At 36.9% G+C, this 25,273-nt stretch overlaps 1 long non-coding RNA gene across 1 annotated transcript; it reads left to right on the forward strand.

The window, feature by feature from the left end:
- Positions 1-10,470: 10,470 nt before the first annotated feature.
- On the forward strand, positions 10,471-23,717 carry LOC130453678 (uncharacterized). Its single transcript, XR_008911161.1, has 2 exons — positions 10,471-10,864; positions 23,356-23,717. It is a non-coding gene; the product is annotated as an uncharacterized LOC130453678 (long non-coding RNA).
- Positions 23,718-25,273: the final 1,556 nt, after the last annotated feature.

The following is a 25,273-nucleotide window of genomic DNA, read 5'->3' on the forward strand; positions in this document are numbered from 1 at the left end:
CTTGCCTGAGGTCATACAACCAGGAGCATGTCATCTGACACTCTAACCCAAGTCCTCTGACCCCTTGAACAGGGATCTTTCCATTCCACCATGCTAAGACCTCAGGGTGCCCCATGGAAAGAGTGCTGTAACCAGGAGGCAAAAGAGTTCTCTTCTAAATAGATAGACATTGTAGCTTTGGGCAAGTTATTTCACCTGTTTGAGTTTATTTGGTCTTCTGTAAAATGAAATTAGGCTAGATAAAGTCTAGTCACAATAGCTGCCATTTATCTAATACTTAAAGGTGTGATAACAGCATTAGTACATTTTGATTCTCACAACAACCTCATTAAATGGATAGGTACTTTCCTAACCTTATTTTACAGATAAAGGAACTGAGACTTGTAAGATTAAAAATTAATATCCAATAACTCCAAGTATTATACTTTACAAGATTTATTAATAATCACTTGAAGTAGAGGAAAAGATAGCCTGAGTAAAGAGCAGTTTTTTCCCTACCATGTTCACAGGAAAAGAGAGAGGGTGGAGTTACAGAAACTTATCTCCAAAATGTAAGGACGTAGCATGCGGACAAAAGTGGGGTTCTGGGAAATGGAGTCATGGGGTACAAAATTCTAATTACACCATCCCCCCTGTGATTCCCATGGAAAATGAACATGTAGAAATCTCCTAGATTTACATGCCTAGTTTCCCCATGGAATCAGTATAACCAACTTAAAAGATCTTCAACTAGAGGTACATATAATATTGCACTCTCTAAGGGGAAATTACAATAAGTTGGCAATAAGAGGGAAATAAAAGCTTTAATTTAAAGATTTGAAAAGGAAAAAGAAAAAGCGAAAGTCAAGCAGTAGCCTTTGCCCCTTTGCAGGAATCCAAAAATCAGTCATTTACATGTCACTTCTATGCAAAAAAGGGTCACATAATGATGAACTGTAAGAAGTGGGCTCAAGCAATTAGAAATAATAACTTTAGAAATAATAATAATTATAGAAATAATAATCTAAATAAGGCAAACAATAACTCACACCAAAATGCCCAACAACAATATACCCAAAGTGGGGCTCATCCATGCTATAATCAGGGTGAAAATGGTCCTCAGTGTGGAGGATCCCAGGGTAATACCCAAAGATCTTTATAAAGGTGGGAGTGGGAGTAAGGGCACTGGAATCAAAGAGTGAAACCTTTGATTTCCCAGACCCTGATGTTTTAATGCCAGTTATCCCTATCCATCCCTCACACACTCATAGTGATGAACCTTATATAAGTCTGAGGTTGGAAATCTGTGTTATGATTGCCTCTTGGACACTGGAGCCTCCAGATCAGTATTGATGAGTACACCTGATGCTAATTGTGATTCCATTTGGCTCGTTAAATTTAGTTGGGGTTTCAGATCCACCCCAAAAGGTCCCAAAGCTTTCCTCTTGAATGGTGTCTGTGCAATCCTTATCAGTAGAACATTCTTTCTTTCTAATGCCTAGTTCCCCAATAAATTTGCTGGGGAGAGATATTTTATGCAAGCTTAAAACCATAATAACTTGCTTTCCAGATGGCTCTATGTCGCTAGAATTGCCTGAGGATGCCTTAGATTTGCTCCCTGTACTTCTTTCAGACAGTCAGGAGATGAAGGAGTCTCCCACTTTTGAAATCCCAGCTGATATACCTGAGTCTCTCTGGGCCACATCACCTTCTGATGTTGGTCTACTTAAATCAGCTGTTCCTGTTCAAATTAGGACAAAAGCTGGTCCATCTCCTTCCATTCCTCAGTATCTTCTATCAAAAGAGACAATTGAGGGAATTACCCCATGATAGATTTATTAATTGAACAAGAAATAATAATTCCATGCAAATCTGAATATAATACAGGTTCCAAATATCTTCCCTATTATCACGGCTCAGGTCAAGTTGCATTAGCTGACCTTAAAAGTCCTTTCTAAAAGAGTCAGAGATGAGATTCAAGTCCAAGTTTCTCCTCACTTTAAGTCTTAGTGTTTCTTCCACAACCCACTGCCTCTCTGACAGTCAATGAATCCACAGCTTTAATAAACAAAATCAGTTCTCAAGTCCAGGTCATTTGTCTCCTGGGTCCAATTCTCTTCTAGTTAACAAGGCTGCCTTCTCCCAAGGTTCAATATCAATGAGGCACTAAAATATGGCCATTAGCCCAAAAACAGAGGATAGGCATTAATTTTCCTCATATGTCTCACTAGGAATGGTCAGATGAGGGTTCATAAGTGAGAAGAAAGTAAGAGAGACACTAGGGCCCTTGACAAAGCTCCCCGAGTGGTTTAACTGCTGGAAAAAGGGAAAAAAAGTTACATAAAAAACCCTAGATTCACCATGTAATGGTATTGCATGAGGGAGAGCAGCAACATCAGGTAAATTAGTAAGTCTAAGGAAATACCATTTGAGTATATTGTTCTCTTTCTAAACAGTACAAATGAATGTTCAGGACCTTAAGGTAGGGATAGCAACTAGAACTAGAATCTCATTGGCATAGGGCACTCCTAGGAAAGAAAATTCCCTCTACCAAGGCAGATAATAACCAAAGCTACCTTTGCTGAGGATGAAGCTATTCATCTCCCATTGGAGCAACTCTTCCTTACAATGACCCACTGAACAAGTCACTTAACCCCAATTGCCTGGCCCTTCTCTTCTGCCTTGGGATTGATTCTTAATATTGATTCTAAAACAAAAGGTAAGGATTTTTTTTAATGAATTGAACATTCAAATGCTACTAACTCACAAACACAATATTATCTGGTCTTGAATTCTGATTCTGCTGTCTACTAGAGCTACAGAGTCACAGACTGCTTGAGAGGTGGTGTAGTGTGGTGGAAAGAGCACTGATTAAACATGGGTTTGAATTCCATCCTTAACATTGAGAGGATCACAGAGATAGATGGAATGAATTGCATTCATCTCTGACAATGGCAGGAAAACTCTTAAACTGATTCCTATATCAGCACTTCTTCAATTTGTATATATGTCTTCATCCATCCCAGTCTACGAGACTTAGTGTAACTTTCACCCATAAAAAGGGCTCTAGTGGGATCCCTGGGAACTGCAGGCAGATTGGTCTTGCTTTTACATAGAGCAAGCTGGTGGGATCTCAAAGAAAGAGTAGCATCACTGCCCATAATTGGTTATTTATTTAGGAGACCTGAGTAACTAACTGATTATACATGCTTCAAACTCTGTCATGGACAAAGAATGTGAACAAAGGGCATATCATAATTGATATCATTTCCAATGCAAGACTTCATCAAAACTCATTGAGAAAAATAAATACACTGAATTACCATTAGCCTGGGGAAAACATTATCATAGATAACATATGAACTCAAAGATAGCAAAGAAAACAAAAAAATTCTGTGAATTCATATATTTTTTTAAATAACTCTTACCTTCTGTCTTTGAATTGATATTTCTAAGGCAGAAAAGCCATTAAGACTAGTCAAATGGGTTAAGTGACTTGTTCAGGGTCCCACAGCTAGAGAGTGTCTGAGGCTGAATTTGAACCCAGGATTTCCCATTTCTGGGCATGACTCTCTATTCACTGAGCCCCCTAGCTGCTCCAAATGCATCCCAAAGAGATGAGTGCTGGAACTGTTCTTATTGAACATTTTCATGAGTGATCTGGAAAAGGGAGGAAATAACAAAAATCTCCATATTTTCAGATGTCATAAAACCCTTCCAGACAGCAAAATGTTGCACTCAAGGGGATAAATGATAGCAAGATCTCATAAAACTATATGACTGGTCAGCATAATACAGCTGAGTTTCACCATGGGCAAATATAAGTGCATATAGGGAGAAATAATCTGAGCTATGCTTGCAATGCAATGGACTCTAAGCTATCAGTTACAAGCAAAATAAAAAGGACTCTGGGAGCCATCATGGGCTGTTACCTAAAAACATTAGTCTGATATGCTACTTCAGCCAAATAGGCCAACCAAATGCTTGGCATCTTTGGAAAGGGTACCTTGGAAGCAAAACAGAAAACATCATCCTCCCTTCATATAAAATGAAAGCAGTTTGCACCTGGAATGCCACATGTCATTGTGGCCATCAGACCTCAAGAATGACATAATGGAGCTAGAAAAGGGCACCAAAAATGATCATAGGGATAGGCGGGCATCTCTACAAAGCCCCATCCTATCTAGGTCACCTTATGTTTCACTAGTTCCTGAGAAATACTGCCACAATAAAAACAACTACCTAAACACACCATGGTCACTCCTTCAAGCATTCTGCTCCTTTGCTTACCATGTTTTCCTTTCAAGAAGAGTCTTCTACTTCTTCATCTTTTTTTCCTTCCTCTTACTACCCAGTTCATTCTTAAGGGCCAATTCAAGTCCCATCAGTTCTGTGAAGCTTCTCCTGGCTAGTCCAGAGCACAGAAAACTCTCCTTTCTCCAGAATCCTATAGCCAGCTATGAGCATAGTGAATAGAATAAATGACTTGGAGTCAGGGATTTCTAACTTCCTGTCTTGTCTCATTTACTAACTGTGAGACCCTAGGTGAATCACTTCATCTCTTAGCCCGTTTCCTCATCTGTGAAATGGGGATAATAAAGGCATCTAACTCATAACATTGTTGTTGTAAGGATTAAATGAGATAACATAGTAACACACTTTATAGTTATGTGTGTGTTAGCTATTATACCTTTTGAGCATTTACTGCTTTTGTCATTCATTTTCTAAATCATAGGATAGGGATTGGGACTGGATCTGTGATTTCACTGGTATAACAAACTCATAAATGAGCAAATTCTATTTACTCAAGGAGGTCAGCACCTTCTCTGTGACTTATCATTTTAGGGAATTGCCTGGAGCCCTGAGAGATTTAGTAGCTTTAGTTTAAACTTTCCCAAATTCACATAGTCAGTATGTCTTAAGGTCAGATCTTCCTAGATCCAAAGCTAGTCACAACAGTCATGAGTTTGTGATATAAAGATCACAGGCACTGCTTCCTTTGGAAAGACCCATCTAAAGTTGTAAGATCGGATAGCTTTAGGGATCATGCCATCCTAAAGATATAGCCTTACCTGAATCAACAAATTAAATTGAAGTATAGAATTTCAACATTTAAGAATTTAGTGACCGTTTTGTCCAACTTGTACCTAAGATATTCTACAACATATTCAACATGTGGTCACCCAGCCTTTGCTTGAAGACCAACAGGAAAGGGAAACACTCCTATTTCATAAGGCAATCCATTCAACCTTTGGATATTTCTAAACCAAAAGGTCTTCCTTACATTGAGCTTAAATCTGCCTTAATGATGACCAGTCCCTCCATTCTTTAATACAAATGTTCACGATTTATTGTAGCCAAACTTCTGATGATGAGGAAGCACAGAAGCTTTGATTTTCTTTGTTTCTGACCCAGATTTATTCACCACTCTTCTTGGCAGCCTGATGGGCACCCTCACTCACAAGGGATAACCATTTTGGTGCTAGATTTAGTGTAGATACATAACTGACTTTTATCTAACCTAATCCTTTACCTAAGTCCTACCACAGCTCAGAACTCTGAAACTCAAACAATCCATCAGCCTCAGTCTCCCCAGCAGCAGCCACCAGAAGGAATTTTCAAACAAGAATCCCAAGAGATTGTATTGGGATAAGTGAGTAGGATGGAGAATAGCAAGGTTCAACACCTAGAGTAACCAACCTATAACATCTCCTGAATTTCCTGGCTTCTCCAAAAGTAGGCTTGCATGGATATCTAAGCAGACTGAGATTTCTTGCTTAGCAAATTATCAGAGGTCCCTCACTAAGGCAGCCTGGAATCCAGAACTCTTAAAAGTAAGAGTCTAACACTCTTGGATCAAGAGGAATAGGATGGGGGAAGGGAGAAGCATTAAAAACAGACTAATTTAAATATAACCTCATTCAAAACAGGTGAGGTTTAAATCACTTTTTGTTTTGTCTTCTGATCCTGAGAACACAGTGGGGAAAGTCATCTGATAAAAATGGGATCCTTTTTTTGGGGGGGGGGAAATCCTTCTTTTGAGGATATCAGGGACAATAAAGTTTGGAGCCAAAGAGAGTTTAATTAAAAGGTGATTGTGGTCTGGGGATATTTGAACAAGAAAATGAAATACTGCTTATTAGAAGGTCCCAGAGAGGGAATGATACAGGTGATCATTAATAGGATGGAAAAAAGATGTCAGTGTCAAGGACAGAAATTCTTGGCGTTGACAATTTGCTAACTCTCAGAACACAATTAACTCTAACACCTTAAGACAACTTGGAACATTGGTAGACAAAAAAGCCTTTGCCTCAAACTATTGCTTTTACAAGGGAATTTCTAATACACATCTTTGATTGGTGGAACAGAACAAACATTTGAAATACCTACTATGTCCCAGTGTAAGATAAGAGAAGAGAGATTTAACATGAACAAGAGACCATCTCTTGAAGAGACCTGCTAAAAGAAGAGTGGAGGAAGGGAAAGGAAAAAACTGAGCGTTCTAAGGAAGGAACAGAGGCTGGGCAACTCACTTCTGGCTTTAGGGAAGAGAGAGGTGGATTCCCTGAAGCTAAAGGAGAAACCTATGTCTTTGGAGATCTACTGTCCTTTCTGAACCCCTGAATACCTCCAATCAAACACTCAGTGATAGCAGTCTAAAGTCCCCAGTGAGATTATGGATTGGGACTTCCCTTTCCAATGATTTCTCTCTCTGTCTCCCTCTCCCTTACCTGTCTCTGAACTCCTATATTCAAGTTTTAGTTAGCTTAAGAGTAGGGACTAAAAGGCAGTTGGCAAGAAAGAGGGATCAAGGCTCAGAAGCCTTCGACCCCTAGACTTTGGAGGGTCAATCTGCTAGAGGGGGTAATTGTAGGGCTTCCCTGTTTACCCACTTTCCTACCTGATATCCTTGACACCCCTTCCCTGCTTGAATCCCAATAAATCACGTATTTAAGATTTAGGTCTGGGTCAGTCCTAAACAACATAGTTAAGGGGATTGAAGATTTGGCAAGGGTCACACCTCTCCCCAAAAGGCGGTTGACTTCTAGATCTCAGGAATTCAAGATTGCCTGACCCAAGGAACTGACATTTCTCCTTAGCAGTTGAAGTAGTCCTAAAATCCTTAAAGGGATTGACAGTTGATGTCCCTGGGGGAAGCAGAGGCATAAGAAATCATCTTGCCTCTCAAGGATAGATTGGACCTCAGGAGCCCTCAACTCCCCTGAGTGGGGCATTTTGTCATCTCACTAAGGCATTCCCTCTCTAATCTCCTATCCTCCATCTCCCAGAAAACATTCTCTGGGGAGACATACTTCCCTTTCAAGGAGACAGGATTTGGCTATCATTCCCCCAGAAAGATGGGAGAAGAAGAAGAATCTCTTCACTCTCTCAACCCCATTCCCTCTTTCTCTCCATCATAGCTATCCCTTCTCAAAATCCCACCATTACACCAGGCACTATTCTAAGTGCTTTGTACAAATATCTCATTTGATCTCTATAACAACCCTGAAAGGTAGGTGCTATTATTATCAAACCCATTTTACAGTTGAGGAAACTGAGGCAGAGATTAATGTCACTTGCCCAGGGTCACACAGTAAATATCTGAGGCTGAATTTGAACTCAAGTTTTCTTTACTTGAGATCCAGAGCTCTAACCACTGTGATTCCTAGCCTTGAATTCTTGTCCCTGCTATGCTACTAGCATACTTAATGATCTTGGACATGTCACTCTTATATTCCTTTACAGTGATGTTATGAAGGCTTACTAGGATAATGCATGTGAAAGCACTTTAAAAAGCATGAAGCCTTCCACATATGTAAATGTTATTATAATTATTCTTTTTTCAGGTTTCTTTCAGAGAATCAGAGAATCTTACTAAAGGAAGGGACCTTAGAGATAATCTGGTTCAAACCCATCATGTAACATAATTTTTTTTTATGAGAAAAAATGAGGCACAAAGAGTTGAAGCAACTAGTACAATTCACATAGTGAATTTATGGCAGATCATGGCCACAATCCAATTTAATTCAATTAAACAATCATTTGTCAAAGGCTTACTATACACAAGGCATTATGCTTATACACAAGACAAGAAGCTCTGGGAGAATAAAGACAAAATCCAGGACAGTCCACACTCTCCAATCTTTTGCAGATTACTTTTCCAATTAGAACATGAGCTCTTTGAGAACAGGGACTGGCTTTTGGCTTTCTTTGTAGCCCTAGAATTTGCCATATAGTTGTCACTTAATCAATGTTTGTAGATCGACTCAAAGATTTTAGAGTATGGAACCATGGCAGAGTAGGTGGAATGCTTCACTTGGAATCAAGAAGTTAAATTCAAGGGGGCAGCTGGGTAGCTCAGTGGATTGAGAGATAGGTCCTAGGTTCAAATCTGGCCTCAGATACTTCCCAGATGTGTGACCCTGGGAAAGTCACTTGACCCCCATTGCCTAGCCCTGACCACTCTTCTGCCTTGGAGCCAATACACAGTATTGACTCCAAGATGGAAGGTAAGGGTTTAAAAAAAAAAGAGAAGTTAAATTCAAAACCTACTTCAGACAGGTACTAGCTGTGTGACTCTAGGCAAGTTATTTAGCTTCTCAGCCTCAGTTTTTCTTCATTTGTAAAATGGGAATAATAATAACATGTGCCTCATGGAATTATTGTGATGATCAAATGATATATGTATGTATGTGTGTACATATATATTATATATATATATAACTTTGCAAATCTTAAAGTACTAAGTAAATATTGGCTATTAAAATTATTACATTATGTGGGTAGATTAAGGTATATGGAAGTAAAGACATAGATAACATACATAAAGAATAAACAAAATGCTTTTGGGGAAGGGAATAGTGATGGTGGAGAGTTTTAACAACTATTGGAGGGCTCTGAACTCTTTGTGCCCAGCTCTTTTGATTATTACATACTTTTTTTTTCCTAATCTGAGGCTCTGTTCTTTTCTTAAATTCATTTAATGAATTAATTTTCAAGTTCTTTGGCAAAAGCATAGATCTTTGATCCTACAGTCAGGAAGAACTGAATTGAAATCCAGGCTTAGACTCTTACTAGCTGTGTGGTCCTGAGCAAGTCACCTCTGTGACAATTTTACCTCTGTCTACCTCAGTTTCCTCAATGGTAAAATGGGAATAATAATAACAGCTATTTCCCAGGGTTTTTGTGAATATCAAGCAATATTTGTAAAGTGCTTAGCATAGTGCCTGGCACATAAGAAATGCTTGGTTGTTGGAAGGGATTCCTCCCAGGGGTCTCCTTTTGGTATTTTTTCCTACTCCTTTGGGGGAAAATCCATGGGAGAGTGGAAAAAACACTGAACATGGAAGTAGGGTTCTCAGGGGCTATTTTACTTAAGAACAGCAATCCAGTCACATCACCTTTAGGACTCCTTTTCCTTCTCTGTAAAATGAAAAGCATCTAAGATCCCAAGTCAATGAATCCATGGTTCAAAAACTTTGTAGAGCAACTAGCATTGAACTGAGTGACTTTTGTCTATAACATCCTCTTTCTAAGAGTTGCTTTCAGCAAAGAAGAAAGAAAAGGGGGAAAAGCATTTATTAAATATCTAAGCACTTTATCAATATTATCTCATTTATTTATTTATTTATTTATTCCTCACAACCTTAGAGGTTAATACTATTGTTCTCCTCATTTTACAGTAAAGAAAACTGGGACAGAAGATAAGCAACTTGTCTAGAGTCACACAAAATTTTAATTCAGTTCTTCCTGACTATGGACCCAGCAATTTATCCGCTGTAGCATTCATCTGCTTCTACCAATATAAAACATTCTCTAAGACCCCTAGAAACATCAATTGCAACCCAACAATGGTAGACATTGCCTTATTCATTTTTTAAACCCTTACCTTCTATCTTAGAATCAATATTTGTTCTAAGGCAGAAGAGTGGTAAGGGCTAGGCAATAAGGGTTAAACAACTTGCCCATTTGCCCAGCTAGAAAGTATCTGAGGTCAGAGTTGAACCTAGGACCTCCTGTCTTCAGGCCTGGTTCTCTATCCACTGAGCAATCCAGCTGCCCCCACTTTATTTGGGTAAATCCTAAAATTTATTACATTTCCACATTAATAGGTGCTTAATAAAAGTTTGGATTTATTTTAACTGAAAATGTTTAAAACTTTAATCTCTCAAGCAATTATCTTGTCTCTTTCCTCTTCTTGGCAATCAAATTCCTAGAAAACTATCTTCAGTTGTTGCCTCCATTTTCTCTGAGTCAGAAATTTGGTATTGACCTCCTCAATACCAAAGTTGGGAAGAGAGCGAGTTTCGGAGGAAAAGGTCCTTAATCCTTTGTCATTTGTCTGTTGATCTGTTAGCTGAATATGATCTCTTCAGAGTTATAAAGGAGTTTTGCATTGTTCATTCCAATGGCTTTTTTAGTTCTCCTCCTTCTTGATCTCTGCAGAATTAGCCATTGTTCTCCGCCCTCTACTTCTAGAACTCTCACACTGGTGACACTGCTTTCTCTTCCTTCTCCCCCTCCTATCTTAGCGTCCTCTGACGGATCATATCTTGTGAGTGAGGACACAACCATCGTGGAAGAATTAAAGGTAAATATGACAGAGAAGGCAACGAGAGTTGGGAGGGAAGAGCAGGCTGAGACATGTAACTAATGGAGAACTCCAGAGAAGAAAAGGAACAAAAGTTGTCATCAAAGAATTCTGTGATAGGAAGAGAAAACAGACTGTGCGTGTGACAAGACTAGAGAAGGACTAGTGGGAAGTCGAGGCACCCTATTAAGATCCTCATGATATCTGGAGAAAGTGAAGAAGGCCTTCAGCACATTGGCTGAACCCTCATTGGCATATGTATGAAAGGACATGCACAAGTATCAAACAGGAGAGGTAAGAAGATGTGGGTTGTGATCTGCACCCATGCAGGAAAATCCACATTTTTGCCAACAAAATATCCTTTTGAGGATTTTATGATTATTCCCAGTGCCTAACACAGAGCAGGAATATGATAGGTTCTTTTTTTTGTGTGAAAGCATAGATATTTATTTTTATATATAAGATAATATATTAATAATATAGCCCAATTATTATAAATATGTAATAAATTAGAATAAATCTGTTTATTCAAGAGAAACAAATTCTCACATTAACTGTGTCCAAAAATCTGTCTTCTATTTTTTTCCCTCTCTCCCACCTCTCCCCACTCCCAAAGTTCTTAATGCGTGCTTGCTGACATCAATTTTTGTAAAATGGTATTATCTTTAAGGAGAACTCTCTATGGCGACTTAAAGCTCATCTAAGCACTATGATGGGGCAGCTAGGTGGCATAGTGGATAGAGTGCTAGAGCTGGAGTCAGGAGGACTCATCTTCTTGAGTTCAAAAGTGGCATGGGCAAGTCACTTAACCCTATTTGCCTCCATTGCCACATCTATAAAATGAGCAGGAGAAGGAAACAGCAAACTACGCCAGTGTCTTTGCCAAGAAAACCACAAAAGGGGTCAAAAAGAGTTAAACACAACTGAAAAATGACTAAGCAACATCATCATAACTGATAGAACAATGACCCTGATGCCCAGTTAAGATATAAAGATTCAACTCAATTCAGATTTTCCTACATGTATTTTATTCCCATTCTTTGAAAAGTCATAGCCCGTGCACAATAAATTTGGAAATGCTTTATTAATCAAAATATCTTTTTTCCAGAATATCCTCTTCTTTAATCACTCTAAATGACAGTTTTCAATAGAGTAATGGAAAAATTAGCTGAGTTGTATTCATCTAAGACTCACTTTTCAGAAGAGACTATATTGATGAGTAGCTATTTACATATGAGTGAGTGAGAAACAGTCCATAGCGTATTAAAAAAAAAAAACAAGAGTTAATACTGACCTTATCATTATCAATAAATGTCTACTGATACTTAACAAAGAATTTACCAAGTTTAATCTAAGAAGACATGCAAAGGCAGAAAGAGAATTAGCCTCAAAATCTAACTGGTATGTAGTTTTAGGCAAGTCCTTTAATTTCTCAATGCTTTAAGTAACTTTATGAAACTATAAATTCCCCAGAAGATAGTGATTTTTTAATAACTCTTACCTGCTGTCCTAGTACCAATCCTAAGACAGAAGAGCAGCAAAGGCTAGACAAGTTAAGTGACTTACCCAAGGTCACACAACTAGAAAATATCTGAGGCCCAATTTAAATCTAGGTTGTCCCAATTTCAGGCCTGGGGCTCTATCCATTGTATATTGGAATGGTTCATTACTTCCTTTTCTAGCTTATTTTTACAGTTGAAGAACTGAGGCAGAGTTGTGACTTATCCAAGGTCACAGAGCTTGTGTCTGTGATTTAAACTTATAAAGCTGAATCTTCCTGATTCCAAGTTCAGGGCACTATCTACTGAGCCATTTAGCTGCCCCCTGATTTTCACTAGTAGAGATTGTGCCATATTGGAAACATAAAATCTAAGGTATGATCAAATAAATTCTAAAAACAGCACCTTTCAGGAAGCTAACTTTCTAACTAGAATATTCTAAGACAGTTACTCTATCAGTCACCCATTGTAGAATGACAAAAAGGACCTTGAGCTCAAAAATGAGGACGAATAATGAGGCCTAGAGTATTCCTAAGAACCTAGCATAATAAGCACTTAGTAAAGGCTTGTGGATGGATGGATGGATGGATGGATGGATGGATGGATGGATGGATGGGTGGACTGATGGGTGGACTGATGGGTAGACTTAAGAAGAACTTAATTTAAGCCTTGAAAAACAGGAAAAATTTAGATGGGAAGAAAAGGAAGCAGAGGGCATATCAAGTGAGGGAAATAACATGAGTGAAGGCATGTTGGTGGAAATGAGGAGGACACATCAGGTAATAATGTGGATACCACCTTCATCAGGGTTCTTATGAGGATATGGTGGAAAATTAAAGAGGCAGTTGGATGAACTCAGTGGACAGAATGTCAGGCCTGGAATCAGGAAGTCCTAGATTCAAATCTAGACTCAGATACTTCCTAATTGTGTGACCCTGAGAAAGTCATTTAACTCCAATTGCCTAGCCTATATGACTTCTATCTTGAAATTAATACTTAGTATAAATTCTAAAACAGAAGGTAAGAGTTTTTAAGGAATAAAGAGGGGGATGGGGAGGGGAGGAAGAAGAGAAGAGAGAGGAGGGAGGGAAGGAAGGAAGGAAGGAAGGAAGGAAGGAAGGAAGGAAGGAAGGAAGGAAGGAAGGAAGGAAGGAAGGAAGGAAGGAAGGAAGGAAGGAAGGAAGGAAGGAAGGAAGGAAGGAAGGAAGGAAGGAAGGAAGGAAGGAAGGAAGGAAGGAAGGAAGGAAGGAAGGAAGGAAGGAAGGAAAATTAGTTAAGATGAATCCAGATCATGTGTGCCTGAAGAAAAAGGCTTAGGATGAACAGCTCACATTCAGGAAACCTTGAGAAAAGATGGGATGTAAGAGTTTCCCTCCTCAGCATCCTATCAATTAATTAGGCAGGCCACAATCTTTTAGCAAGTGGTCGTTAAAACATTCAAGGCAGTGGGGAGGGATGGCAACCCAGAGACAAAAGCTGTCTGACACAGTAAGCCACTTCCTGGCTCATTCCTAAATGGTTCAAACAAAAGACGCCCTATCAGGTGACAGGCAGCAAAGTTTCCCATTAAGGCAGCCCTGAGTCTTTTCTGTGCAGGTGGCCTTTAATTAAACAGAACAAAATGAATGTAAGCTGGAATTTAGATGGGGGGAAACACTTGTCAATGTGATGCTGTGACTGTGCCGGTCACAATGGGCATCAGTGTCCCAGCACTGTGTTGCAGATAAAAGAGAAGTCCTGTCTTTTGTTTCTATAATAGGATGCAACATGTGTCACACACATAGAGAGCAAGAAAAAAACAACAATGCCCAGGATTATACTTTCTATAATTCCAGCACATCCAGGAGTATAAAGGAACTGATGAATTTTAAAACCAGGAGGACAGAAATGTCAGAAGTTTGGAATATTTAGAGAACAAATAATAGAGGAAAGATGCCATTGGAAGAAAGAAGGTTAAAAAATAATCATAGCATTTTAGAGCTGAGAGAGACCTTAAAAGATCATCTCTAAAATAATAGAATCATGGACTTAAAGCTGGAAGTGATTTTAGAAATCATTTAGTCAAACCTCTTGATTTTATAGAGTAAGACAATGAGGTCTAGGGATGATGCATAACTTGGGTGGTAGAAGCAGAACCAGAAGCCAAGTCTCCTAACATCAATGCCCATCAATTGCCACATGGTGCTGTGGAGCCATGGGAGTAATGGAGGGAAGGTATTAGGATTGGAGCCAGAAGCTTGGAGTTCAAATCTCAGGTCCACCACAAACCACCTGCATGACCGTAGGCAATCACTGAACCTCCATGGTCCTTGATTTCTTAATCTATAAAATGAAGTAGTTGGACTAGATGATCTAAGTTCCCTTCTAGCTCTAAATCTGTATAATAATTAATGGTGATAACTAGCATGTATATAGCACTTAAAGTTTTGCAAAGTACTTAATACACATCATTTTTTGATCCTCATAACAATCCTAAGAGGTGGGTGATTGTATTATCCCCATTGTCCAGGTGAGAAAGATGAAGTAGAGAGATTAAGTGAATTGTCTAGGATCACACAGCTAATAAGTACCTGAGGAGGAATTTGAACTCAAGTCTTTTTGACTCTAGGTCCAGTTCTCTGTCCACTATGTCGCTCGGCTACCTCTAAAATAAGTATTCAAAGAGGGAGTCATACTGCCCAGGACTTGGAGCAGGAGATGATGTTGTGTGGTAGAAGCGTGCAAAAGATGACTGCGTAGGCTTCATAGCCCCACAATGTAAATGTATTCCGTTCATAAGTAATAAAGTAATCTCCTGTGTGTTTTCTTCCCAGTTACTGTTGAGATAAGAGTTTCCTTTGTTGTTGTTCAGTCATTTCAGATTCTCAATGACTCCTTTTGGAGTTTTCTTGGCAAAGATACTGGAATGGTTTGCCTTTTCCTTCTCCAGCTCATTTTACAGATGAAGAAACTGAGTCAAACAGGATTAAGTGACTTGCCCAGGGTCACATGGTTAGTAAATATCTGAGGCCAGACTTGAACTCAGGAAAATGATTCTTCCTGACTCCAGACCTAGTATCCAATGCATCACTTTTTAAAAAAAAAAAAAACCTACCCTCTGTCTTAGTTACAATTCTAGACAAAAAGAGTAGCAAGGAATAAGCCATCAGAATTAAGTAACTTGTCCAGGGTCACACAGCTAGGAAGTGTCTGAGATCAGATTTGAACCCCAGTCTTCCTAACTCCATGTCTGGTACTCTATTCACTGTATACATTCTATACACTCTATACATCACCTCCTTTAGTACCTTTAAATGGGTACAAAAGTGGAGATTTGTGTAAACTTTTATTTCAAATTTAAAGGAAATCAAATGAGTAATATATATATATATATATATATATATGTAAAGGTGCTTGAAGTTTTTTCATCCTATTCCATTCATTCATTCATTCAACAAATAATTATTGATTATCTCCTATGTGTAACACCATGTGCCAGTTCTGTAGGGGAGAGAGATGGATAGAAAACACAGTTCCTATGCTAAAATCATTTAAAGTGCAGAAGGGGAGATAAAAGCCATACTATATAAAAGGCATACTATGAGAATTGAAGAGAGAGGTGTCCAGCATTATATGCTGGAATTTTATATTAAATGAGCCCCCCCAAAATTTTCTATGGAGCACATAAAAATATTAATAACTAAGTGAAAGGAAGGAGCACAGACTGGACTGTGGCATCCTTTCCTTACTGATCTCAATTACTTCTCTTCTTGCACAATATATTTCTATCCAAACTAGATTATTAGCTGTTTCCCACAGTCAATATTCTATGGTCTTACTCTTTGCCTCTGTACAACTTATCCCTCAGGCCAGGAAGATCCTGGAGTTATCAGAAGTCACTAGAGTTTATGGTTAGACCTGCAATTTAGAGTCTCTCATAGAATGTTTATCTTCCTTCAGGCGAGCTCAGTTGTCACCTCCACCATAAAGCCTTCTGTCGCAGGAACAAAATCTTTCCTTGTAAGCTAAGCTAGTTTTTCCCTAACAGGTATTAAATAAAGTGTATTTTATTTTAAAATGTAAAGCTCATTCTCAGCTCTCTCAGGCCTTGGGTCATAATATAGTGATCCCTATGTTAGAGATTCAGCCTCTAACTCTTTATAGGTACCCCGTGGGGGAGATATACCCTTGATTTGGTACCCTCATCAGTGAAACTGAAAATTAGAATTTGGATATTCCAAAGTTTCTAAGGACTATAATGTTCTTAGAGCTAGAATGAAAGAAAGGCTATCTGTGCAAGTATCTCGGTTTACAAATTAGCAAAAAGACAAGAGTGGAGACCTCAAGTAATTTCCTCAAAATTATGTGTAGGTAGAAAGTATGGGATACCTAGGTGGCTTAGGGGATAGAGCCCAAAGCCTGGACACTGGACGTCTTGGGTTCAGATTTAGCCTCAGATACTTCCTAGCTCTGTGATTTAACACCAATTGCCTAGCCCTTACCACTTTTCTGCCTTCGAACCAATACTTGGTATCAGTTCTAAGGCAGAAGTGCAAGGGCTTTTTTTTTTTTTAAATAATATAGGTAGAAAGTAGTGGAGCCAGAATTTGAACCAAGGTTCTTTGGCTACAAATACAGCTTTTGTTCCACTGCCCCACACTATCTCACTACATAGCTATAAAGGCATGGATATTCTACAACCACTACCATCCCCGTAGAGTATATGCTTCACGAAGTCAGAAATCATGTCAATTTTCTCATTATAGGCGCAGGACCTAACATCAAGCTTTGCATAGGGAGGTACTTTACAATCTTGTATTTTAACTGAATTGAATCACCAAATGGGATCATGGTCCTCTGTAGTTGAACCCCTAAGGAAATGACATCCAGGGGAAGAAAGAGGGAGCTTCCCTGCCCTCCATACAACAGCATTCAGGGAAGGTTTGGTCAAAGAAGTGAAATTTGAGCAGGGTTTCCACTGAGAAAAAAATTTCAAGTGATAAAAACAAGGAGAAAACCATTTTCTAGTAGAAGGAAGAGTAGCAGCAAAAGATACAGGAAAAGGAAAAATATATTCGGGAAATGAAGAGTCCCACTTTGACACAGGTTAACTATTAGATATCAGAGAGAGATAAGACTATAAAAGTGGGTTGGAGCTGGAGAACAAAGGGCTCTCAATGTCACGCTAAGGAATTTAAACTGAATTCAGTAAGCAATTGAGGAAGGCTTTGAGCGAGGTAAAGATATGATCATAACTAAGCTTAAGGAAGATTAATCTGACATCAGAAGACCATTTAAGAGACTATTGCAAAAGCTGAGGGGATAAGTAATGAGGGCCTTAACCAGAGTGTGTATATATATATATATATATACAATCTTTTAAATTCTCTCACTCAGGCATCTCAAGCAAATGGTTGAAAGTGCCAGGAGATACCAAAAATCTGACCTCTCCATGGTCGCCAAACAACCAACCCAATTGCAGTTTATTGTCAAACTTGAGAAGGATTTAGATAATCTCAAAGATAATGGCTCTAAGACTGTCTATTAAAGTAAGGCAGGGATCCTTGCAATACACTCTTACCAGTTGTCCCCAGGAATCTGGCCTCAGAAAAATGAGGAGTTAATGACACACGTGTCCATCTACTTTCTGAGTTATCAAATAGTGTGAATTGATTCTCAAAGAAGTACATGAAAGATGAGAAACAACTTAAATACCTTATCAGGAGATTGGAACGTGGAAAATGGGATAAAAAGAAGGAAAAGATGGACCACTGAAAATTTAGAACTACACATTAATTTTGAGACTCTTTTAATAGATGGGGAGTAAGATCCTATTGGAAGGAAACATCTTCTTAAGTAAAAGGGATTATTGGTTGGGTCCAAGTTGACTTTGATGGTGATGAAGTCTTCTCCAATTCTTTCATTCTCTCTTTTGTGGAAGAAAATACATGAACCAGAAAAGAAAAGACCTGATAGAGAAAATTTGGGTGAGGATTAACAAAGGGAAAACTAAAGCATTATTCCTAGACAGACTACAAGAACACTATAAATTTATTCATTCTTAATGCCATCTATAATAGCATAATATATTTTTGCTAGCCATCCACACAGGGGGGCTCACTCTAAGTATGACCTAAGATCCTCAAATCTTTTTCTCAAAGAGACATTTAGGATCCAAAACAATCTCAGTAGGCTGGGTTTATGAGTCAAATTTAATAAGATTAAATTGAATAGAAATAAACATAAAATGTCATGCCTCCTTTTTAAAAAAGCAAATGGATAAGAGAAAGTATATAAAAAGTATGTGAAAAAGATGTGGGGGTTAGAGTAGACTCCAAGTCTAATATGACTCAACAACATAATATAGTAGCTAAAGAGAAAGAAAACACACAGAGAAGGACGTAGAGTCTAAGAAAGGTCCTACAAATCTGGAATTTTGTGTTCAATTCTGAAAATCACATTTTAGAAAACATTCACAAACTCACCATACATATCCAACTATTGCTAGTTCTTGCTGTTTTTACTCTCATAACCTTTTTTATGTATGTCTCCTATCCACACATATAGCCCAATGCAGGCCCTAATCATGTTATACCTGGACTATTTTCACAGCTTTCTAGTTGGTCTCCCTTTCCCAAAATCACTCCACATTCTAATTTGTCCTCTACTCAACTGCCAAAATAATCTTTCTAACTTGTAGATATAACCATAAACTTCAATGACTTCTTATTAACTCCAGGATCAAATATTGAGTTTTCTGTTCAACTTTAAAACCATCCAAAATCTGAACTTTCTATTTTTCTTACACTTTCCTCCCTTCCATGCATTCTACAATTCTACTTCAATGGCTGTTCCTTGACCACAATATTTTCCATCTCTTGGCTCTTTGACTTGGAAATTATTATCCCCCATTCCTCAAATGCTCTCACTCTTAACCTCTACTCTTGGTTTCCCTGATTTATTTATGATCCAGTTAAGATCCCACCTTTTAGGGAAGGCCTTTCTGCTGTTCCAGTTTCTTTTCCCAACCTTTGCCCCATACCTTCCCTCTGAGATTGGGCATGAGCATAATTCTACTGTTTGGATGATGTCAAAAGAATGAAAAGGGGAGAAAGAAGAATGCACTGAGAAAGGAGGAAAGGAAGAAGAGGAAAATGAAAGGAATAACAGGGGAAATTATTTCACATAAATCAGGTGCATAAAGAAGAATTTATACAATAAAGGGGAAGTAAGGGAATGTGAACAATATTTAAACCTCACTCTCATTTGAACTGGGACAAGAAGGGAAGACTATACATACAAACAGTTAGGGATAGAAATAGAAATTCATCTAACAAAAAAGGAAATAAGAAGAGAAAGAGACAAAGAGAAAGTAGGCACAGAATAAGAGTAAGAGTAGATTAAGAGAGGGAGTGATCAGAAGCAAAATGAACTTTGAGGAGAATTCAGAGTAAGAGATTTAACTGCCTCTGATAGATAAATATAAGAGGATGGAATAAAGGGAAATACATAGTTAATGATCATCACTGTAAATGGGATGAACTCACCCATAAAATAGAAGAGGATAACAGGCTGGATTAGAAACCAGAATCCAACAATATGGTATTTACAAGAAATACACTTGAAATAAAAACACACACAGAAAGGTAAAATAAGGGGGTAGAGAAGAATCTTATGTTATAGCTTAAGAAAAATGAAGTAGGGGTAAATATCATAATTTTAAACAAAGCAAAAACAAAAACATATTTAATTACATTTTGCTAAAAGGCACCATATATAACGAAGCAATAGCAATACAAGACATATAATCAACAAATGTTATAGCATCCACCAAATTCTTAAAGTGAAAGTTAAAAGAGTTACAAGAGAAAATAGAAAAACTCTACTAGTAGGAGATCTCAATTTACCTTTCTCAGACTGAGATAAATGTAACCATAGAATAAATAAAAAGTTAAGGAGACAAATAGAATTTTAGAAAAGTTATATATGATGGACCTCTTGAGAATACTGAATGGAAATAGAAGTATATTTTTTTTTCTTAGCTATACTTGACACCTTCACCAAAACTGACCATGTATCAGGACACAAAACCTTACAAACAAATGCAAAAAAAGCAGAAATATTATATATAACCTTTTAGAACATAATGCAATATATATATATATGTATGTATATATTCAACAAATGGTCTTTAAAGCAAAAATTAAAAGTTAGTTAGAAACTTATCTAATCCTAAAGAATGAGTGCATCAAAAAACAAAACACAGAAACAATCAATTTCCTTAACAATAATGATATAACAATATGACTACACAGCCAAAGCAGTACTTAGGGGAAAGTTTATGTGACTAAATGCTTTCATCAATAAAAGAAGAATCAGATCAATGAATTAGCATGCAACTAAGAAAAAATTTAAAATATTAAATATCCCCAATTGAATACCAAAAGAAATTCTAAAAATCTAAAGAGAAATTAATAAAAATAATTTTTTTAAATAACCAAAAAATAAACTTGGAAGCTAGTTATCTGAGAAAAAAACAAAAATAGATAAATCATTGCCTAATTTGACTTTTTTGAAAGAGAAGAAAACCAAAGTGTCATTCTCAAAAATAAAAAGAGTAAGTGCACAACCAGTGAAGATAGAGGCAATTTCTAGAAGATAGTTTGCCCAGCAATATGATAATGAAGCCAAAAATCTACATTAAATGAATGAATATTTATAAAAATATAAATTGCCCAGGTTAACTTAATAGAAAATAGAATACTTCAATAATTCTATGTTGGAAAAAGAAATTGAATTCATAAATGAACTCCCTAATAAAAAAAAACTGAGACCAAGTATATTTACAAGTGAATTCTACCCAAACATTTAAAAAACAATTCCAATACTTTCTAAGATATTTGAAAAAAGTAGGTAAAGAATGAATCCTACCAAATTTCTTCTATTACAAAAAGATGATCTTGTTACCTAAACCAAGGATAGCAAAAACAAGAAAGAAAACTTCAGATCAATTTCTCTAATGAATATTGATGCAAAAACTTAAATAAAATACTAGCAAGGAGATTAAAACATATCACAAATATCATACATTATTCCCAGGCTATATTTATTTCAGGAATGAAAGACTGTTTCAATATTAGGAAAACTAAAAGTATAATGGAGCATATCAATAATAAAAAACACAAAAGTCATGATTATTTTAATAGATGCAGAAAAAAATCTTTCGACAAAATATACTGTTTTTAAGTAAAATACTAGAAAGTGTAGGAATAAACTGAACTTTTTTAAATTGATAAATTTTATCAATCTAAAATCATCAGCCAGCATTGTCTGTAATAGGGATAAACTGGAAGCTATTCCAATAAGATCCAGTGTAAAACAAGGTTGTCCATTATTGACATTTTATTCAATATTATACTAGAAATGCTACCAAAAGAATGGTAAGAATAAGAGGAAATTGAAGGAATAAGCATAGGCAATTAAAAAACAAAATTACTATTTTTTGAAGATCATATGATGATTAGAGAACATTGACTTCACAAAAATAAATTGAAATAATTGACAACTTCTGCAAAGTTGCAGGAAATCAAGTACAAAACCACCTACAAATCATTAACATTTCTATATATTACTAAGATAATCTCGCAGGAAGAGACAGAAATAGAAGTTCCATTTAGAGTGACTACAGACAGTACTTGGGAGTCTACCTGCCAAGATTCATTGAAGAACTATATAATCAGAGTTACAAAATGTTCTTCACACAAATAGACACAAATCTAAATAACTGGGGAAATATGTACTATTCATGAGTATGCCAAGTCAATATAATAAAAATTATAATACCATCTAAATTAACTTACTCATTAAGTTCCACATAAATCAAATTACCAAAAAAACTTTTATTAAGTTAGGAAAAAATATTAATAAAATTCAACTGGAAAAGTCAAATGTCAAGAATATTAATGATATCAAAGAAAATAATACAAAAGAAAGGGGCCTACCAATATCCAACTACACTACAAAGTTGTAAACATATATGAATTTGGTATTATACAAGAAATAGAGTAGTGATCAGTGGAATTGATTGGGTATACAATATAAAAAAGCAAATGAACACAATAACTTAGTGTTTGATAAATTTTAAAAATCCCAGCTATTACGGCAAAAACTTTAACAAAAACTGCTAGATAATTTGAAAGTAGTCCTGAAGAAACTAAGTAGAGACAAACATCACTCACTGTATACTAAAACAATCTCCAAATGGATCTATAATTTAGCTATAAAGGATAATGTCACAAGCAAATTACTAGAACATACAATAAATTATCTTTCAGATCTATTAATAAGTGAACAATTCATGACCAAAATAGAGAGAGAGAATTTCACTGTAGTAAAATCTTCAACTGATAAATGGTCAAATACTATGAATGGGAATTTTTCTCAGAAAAAAAATCCAAGCTATCATTAGTTATATAAAAATGCTGTAAATCACTTAAAATTAGAGAACTATAAATTTTTAAAATTCTGAAGTAACTTCATGCCTATCAGATGGATTAATATGGTAGAAAAGGAAAATGACATTCCAAGGAAATGTGAGGAAATGGGTACACTGCCTCTGAAAGAAACAAGGCTGAGAGATTTCCCACACATTTCTGGTGGACAGAGTGTTTGAAGGAGTCTTTTCTCTCTCCTCTGGGACACCTGAGGACCCAACAGCTGGTTGCCTGTTACCTGCCTGCCAAGGACTCTACTTGTGAGATTCTGGTCCCTATTGAATTTATTCTTTAATTTAGCTTAGTTTAATAAGTTTATTTTATTTATTACTTGGGTGGGTTATTATTATTAGTAGACACTCCTAATCCCCTCCTAATTCCCTTTACCATTTTAAATTAAATATACCCCTATTTATTTGAATTCGAAATCAGATAAGTGGACTATCTTTTCTGGTCATAGAGGGAGCTGAACTTCAGTTTCAGTCATTCAAAGACAAACAGACCTCATTGGACCCCTGCTGTTTCCTCTCAGCAGGGGCATCTCCCTCCCTTGCCTCTCCAAGCAATATTCCCTCTCTCCCTTTAACTCCTCCTTACCCCTATACAAACCTCCCATTATTCCCCATTTATCCCGTTTTCCAATCTTCCTATTTCCTTTCCCAATAAATATTACACCCCAATGTTGTTTTATGTTGCTGGAATATGAGTGGATGGTGCCATTTATGAAAAAATACACTCTATTATAGCTCATGTACCTTTGATTTGTTTGTGCTTATTTGTATTATTTAAGTGTAATTTGTGTTTACTTTAACAGGAGATATACATCAATTGGGGATTGGCTGAACAAGTTATGGTATATAAATGTGATTAGATACTATTTTACTAAAAGAAATTATGAAGGTAATTATTTCAGAAGAACCTGGGAAGACTTACATGAATTATGAAGTGAACAAAACTAAAAGAACAATGTACACATTAATAGTAATATTGCAAAGACAACCTATTGTGAAAGATGTAGTAATTCTGGTCAACAAACTGACTCACTTTAGTTCCAAAGGATTCATACTGAAAAATGCTATCAACTTCCAGATAAGGAAATAATGGACTCAGCGCACAGACAAGCTTTTTTTTTTTAATTTTTTCTTTCCTTTTTTTTAAATATAGCTAATGTGGACATTTGTATGACTTTATTTTTGTTACGGGTTTTGTAATTCTTACCATCTCAGTGGATAAGGGAGGGTTGGAAAGGAGAGATAGAATTTTGAACAAAAAATAAAATAAAAATGAATCTCGAAATAAATAGATAAATGGATGAATAAATAAATAAACAGAAGAATCAGTATGGATTAAAGTATGGACACATCAATGTCCCTTTCAACTCCAAGATCCTGTGATCCTGTGCTACCAGAGAAAACAAGGCTGAGAATAACATTCCTTGCTGCATCTGAATACCTGAAAATGTAGACTGGTGAGGCGGATTTAGGAAAGGATAAGAAGGAGAAGAGGTATAAGGATAAGAAGCTAAAGAACCCAATGAATACATCCGTTTCCATAACCAGACTGATTCTAGGATATTCTTAAGCAAGGCAAATAAAAATAGTAACTGAGACTTCTATAGCTATTTGAGGTTGACAAAACATTGAATATACTTTCATATCTGATTCTCCCAACAATCCTGTGAAGTAATCGCTATAGATATTATTGCCCATGTTTTTCAGATGAAGAAACAGCCCCAGAGATAAACACGGTGCCTAGGGTCTGACAGGAAGTAAAATAGGCAGGATTTTAATCCAGCTCTTACTAATACCAAGTCCAGGTTGCTATCTTTCAAAAGGACTGGAAAGAGAGTTGGGGTTCCAAGTGGGGCGTTGAATATGTGTCAAAGTCACATTCACAGAAATGAGATCTGATACTTGGACAAAATATTTTTGCCTTGTAGATATTACTTCTCAAATTCTCTATAAGCCACCTCATAATTTATTGTACTTCCTTCCTTATTCTCATTCTTTTAAAGTCACCTTAGTTTGAGCTGTTATCTCTTCTGGGATCTAATATTAAACCTTGATTCTTGGATCACAGATAAAAAGTAATCTTCTCCTCTAATCTGCCCTTTGGTGCCACCGTAGGGTTAGAATATCAGATTGGATGGGCTATGACTGAGCAACCAGCCATTTCTTAGAACACAATGTAAAGCTCTAAGCATAGTGCATATGTTGGTTACCTTCAAGTCTGTTGAAATTCTTCTCATCTCATTTCATTGGGGGGAGTCTTCACATGCTCAGACATCCCCCAACTTGATCTAGATTTGAGACCTGTTCATCACCCTCAGCCTGCTAAAGTGGTTTAACCATGGTATAGCTGCTCTACGTGCTACAGCTTCTTAGAGCCATAGGTGAGAATTGGGGAGCAGGTGAACCCCAAAGGAGGAAAGCAGCCCTGAAAAGAGCACACACCAGAGGTACTAATCCTCCCCAAACACCCTGTACACATGTGCCCTTATTTAATGCCACTTGTTAAAGTATAAAATATAGCTCCTTCCATCAAGGAACTTAAATGAACTTAAATGAACCCAGCAGTTCAGTCATTAAATTCATTATGGGAATACATCAGTATATATTGCAGAAATCAGAAAAGGTTTCATGTATGAAGTAAGGCTTGAATAGAATTTTAATGTAAGGTGGAATTTTGTATATCTTGTATTTGGGAAGCTACAGTTGAAGTATGGAAAGTGG

This window comes from Monodelphis domestica, chromosome 4, assembly GCF_027887165.1.
Source record: "Monodelphis domestica isolate mMonDom1 chromosome 4, mMonDom1.pri, whole genome shotgun sequence".
Classification (NCBI taxonomy): Eukaryota; Metazoa; Chordata; class Mammalia; order Didelphimorphia; family Didelphidae; genus Monodelphis; species Monodelphis domestica.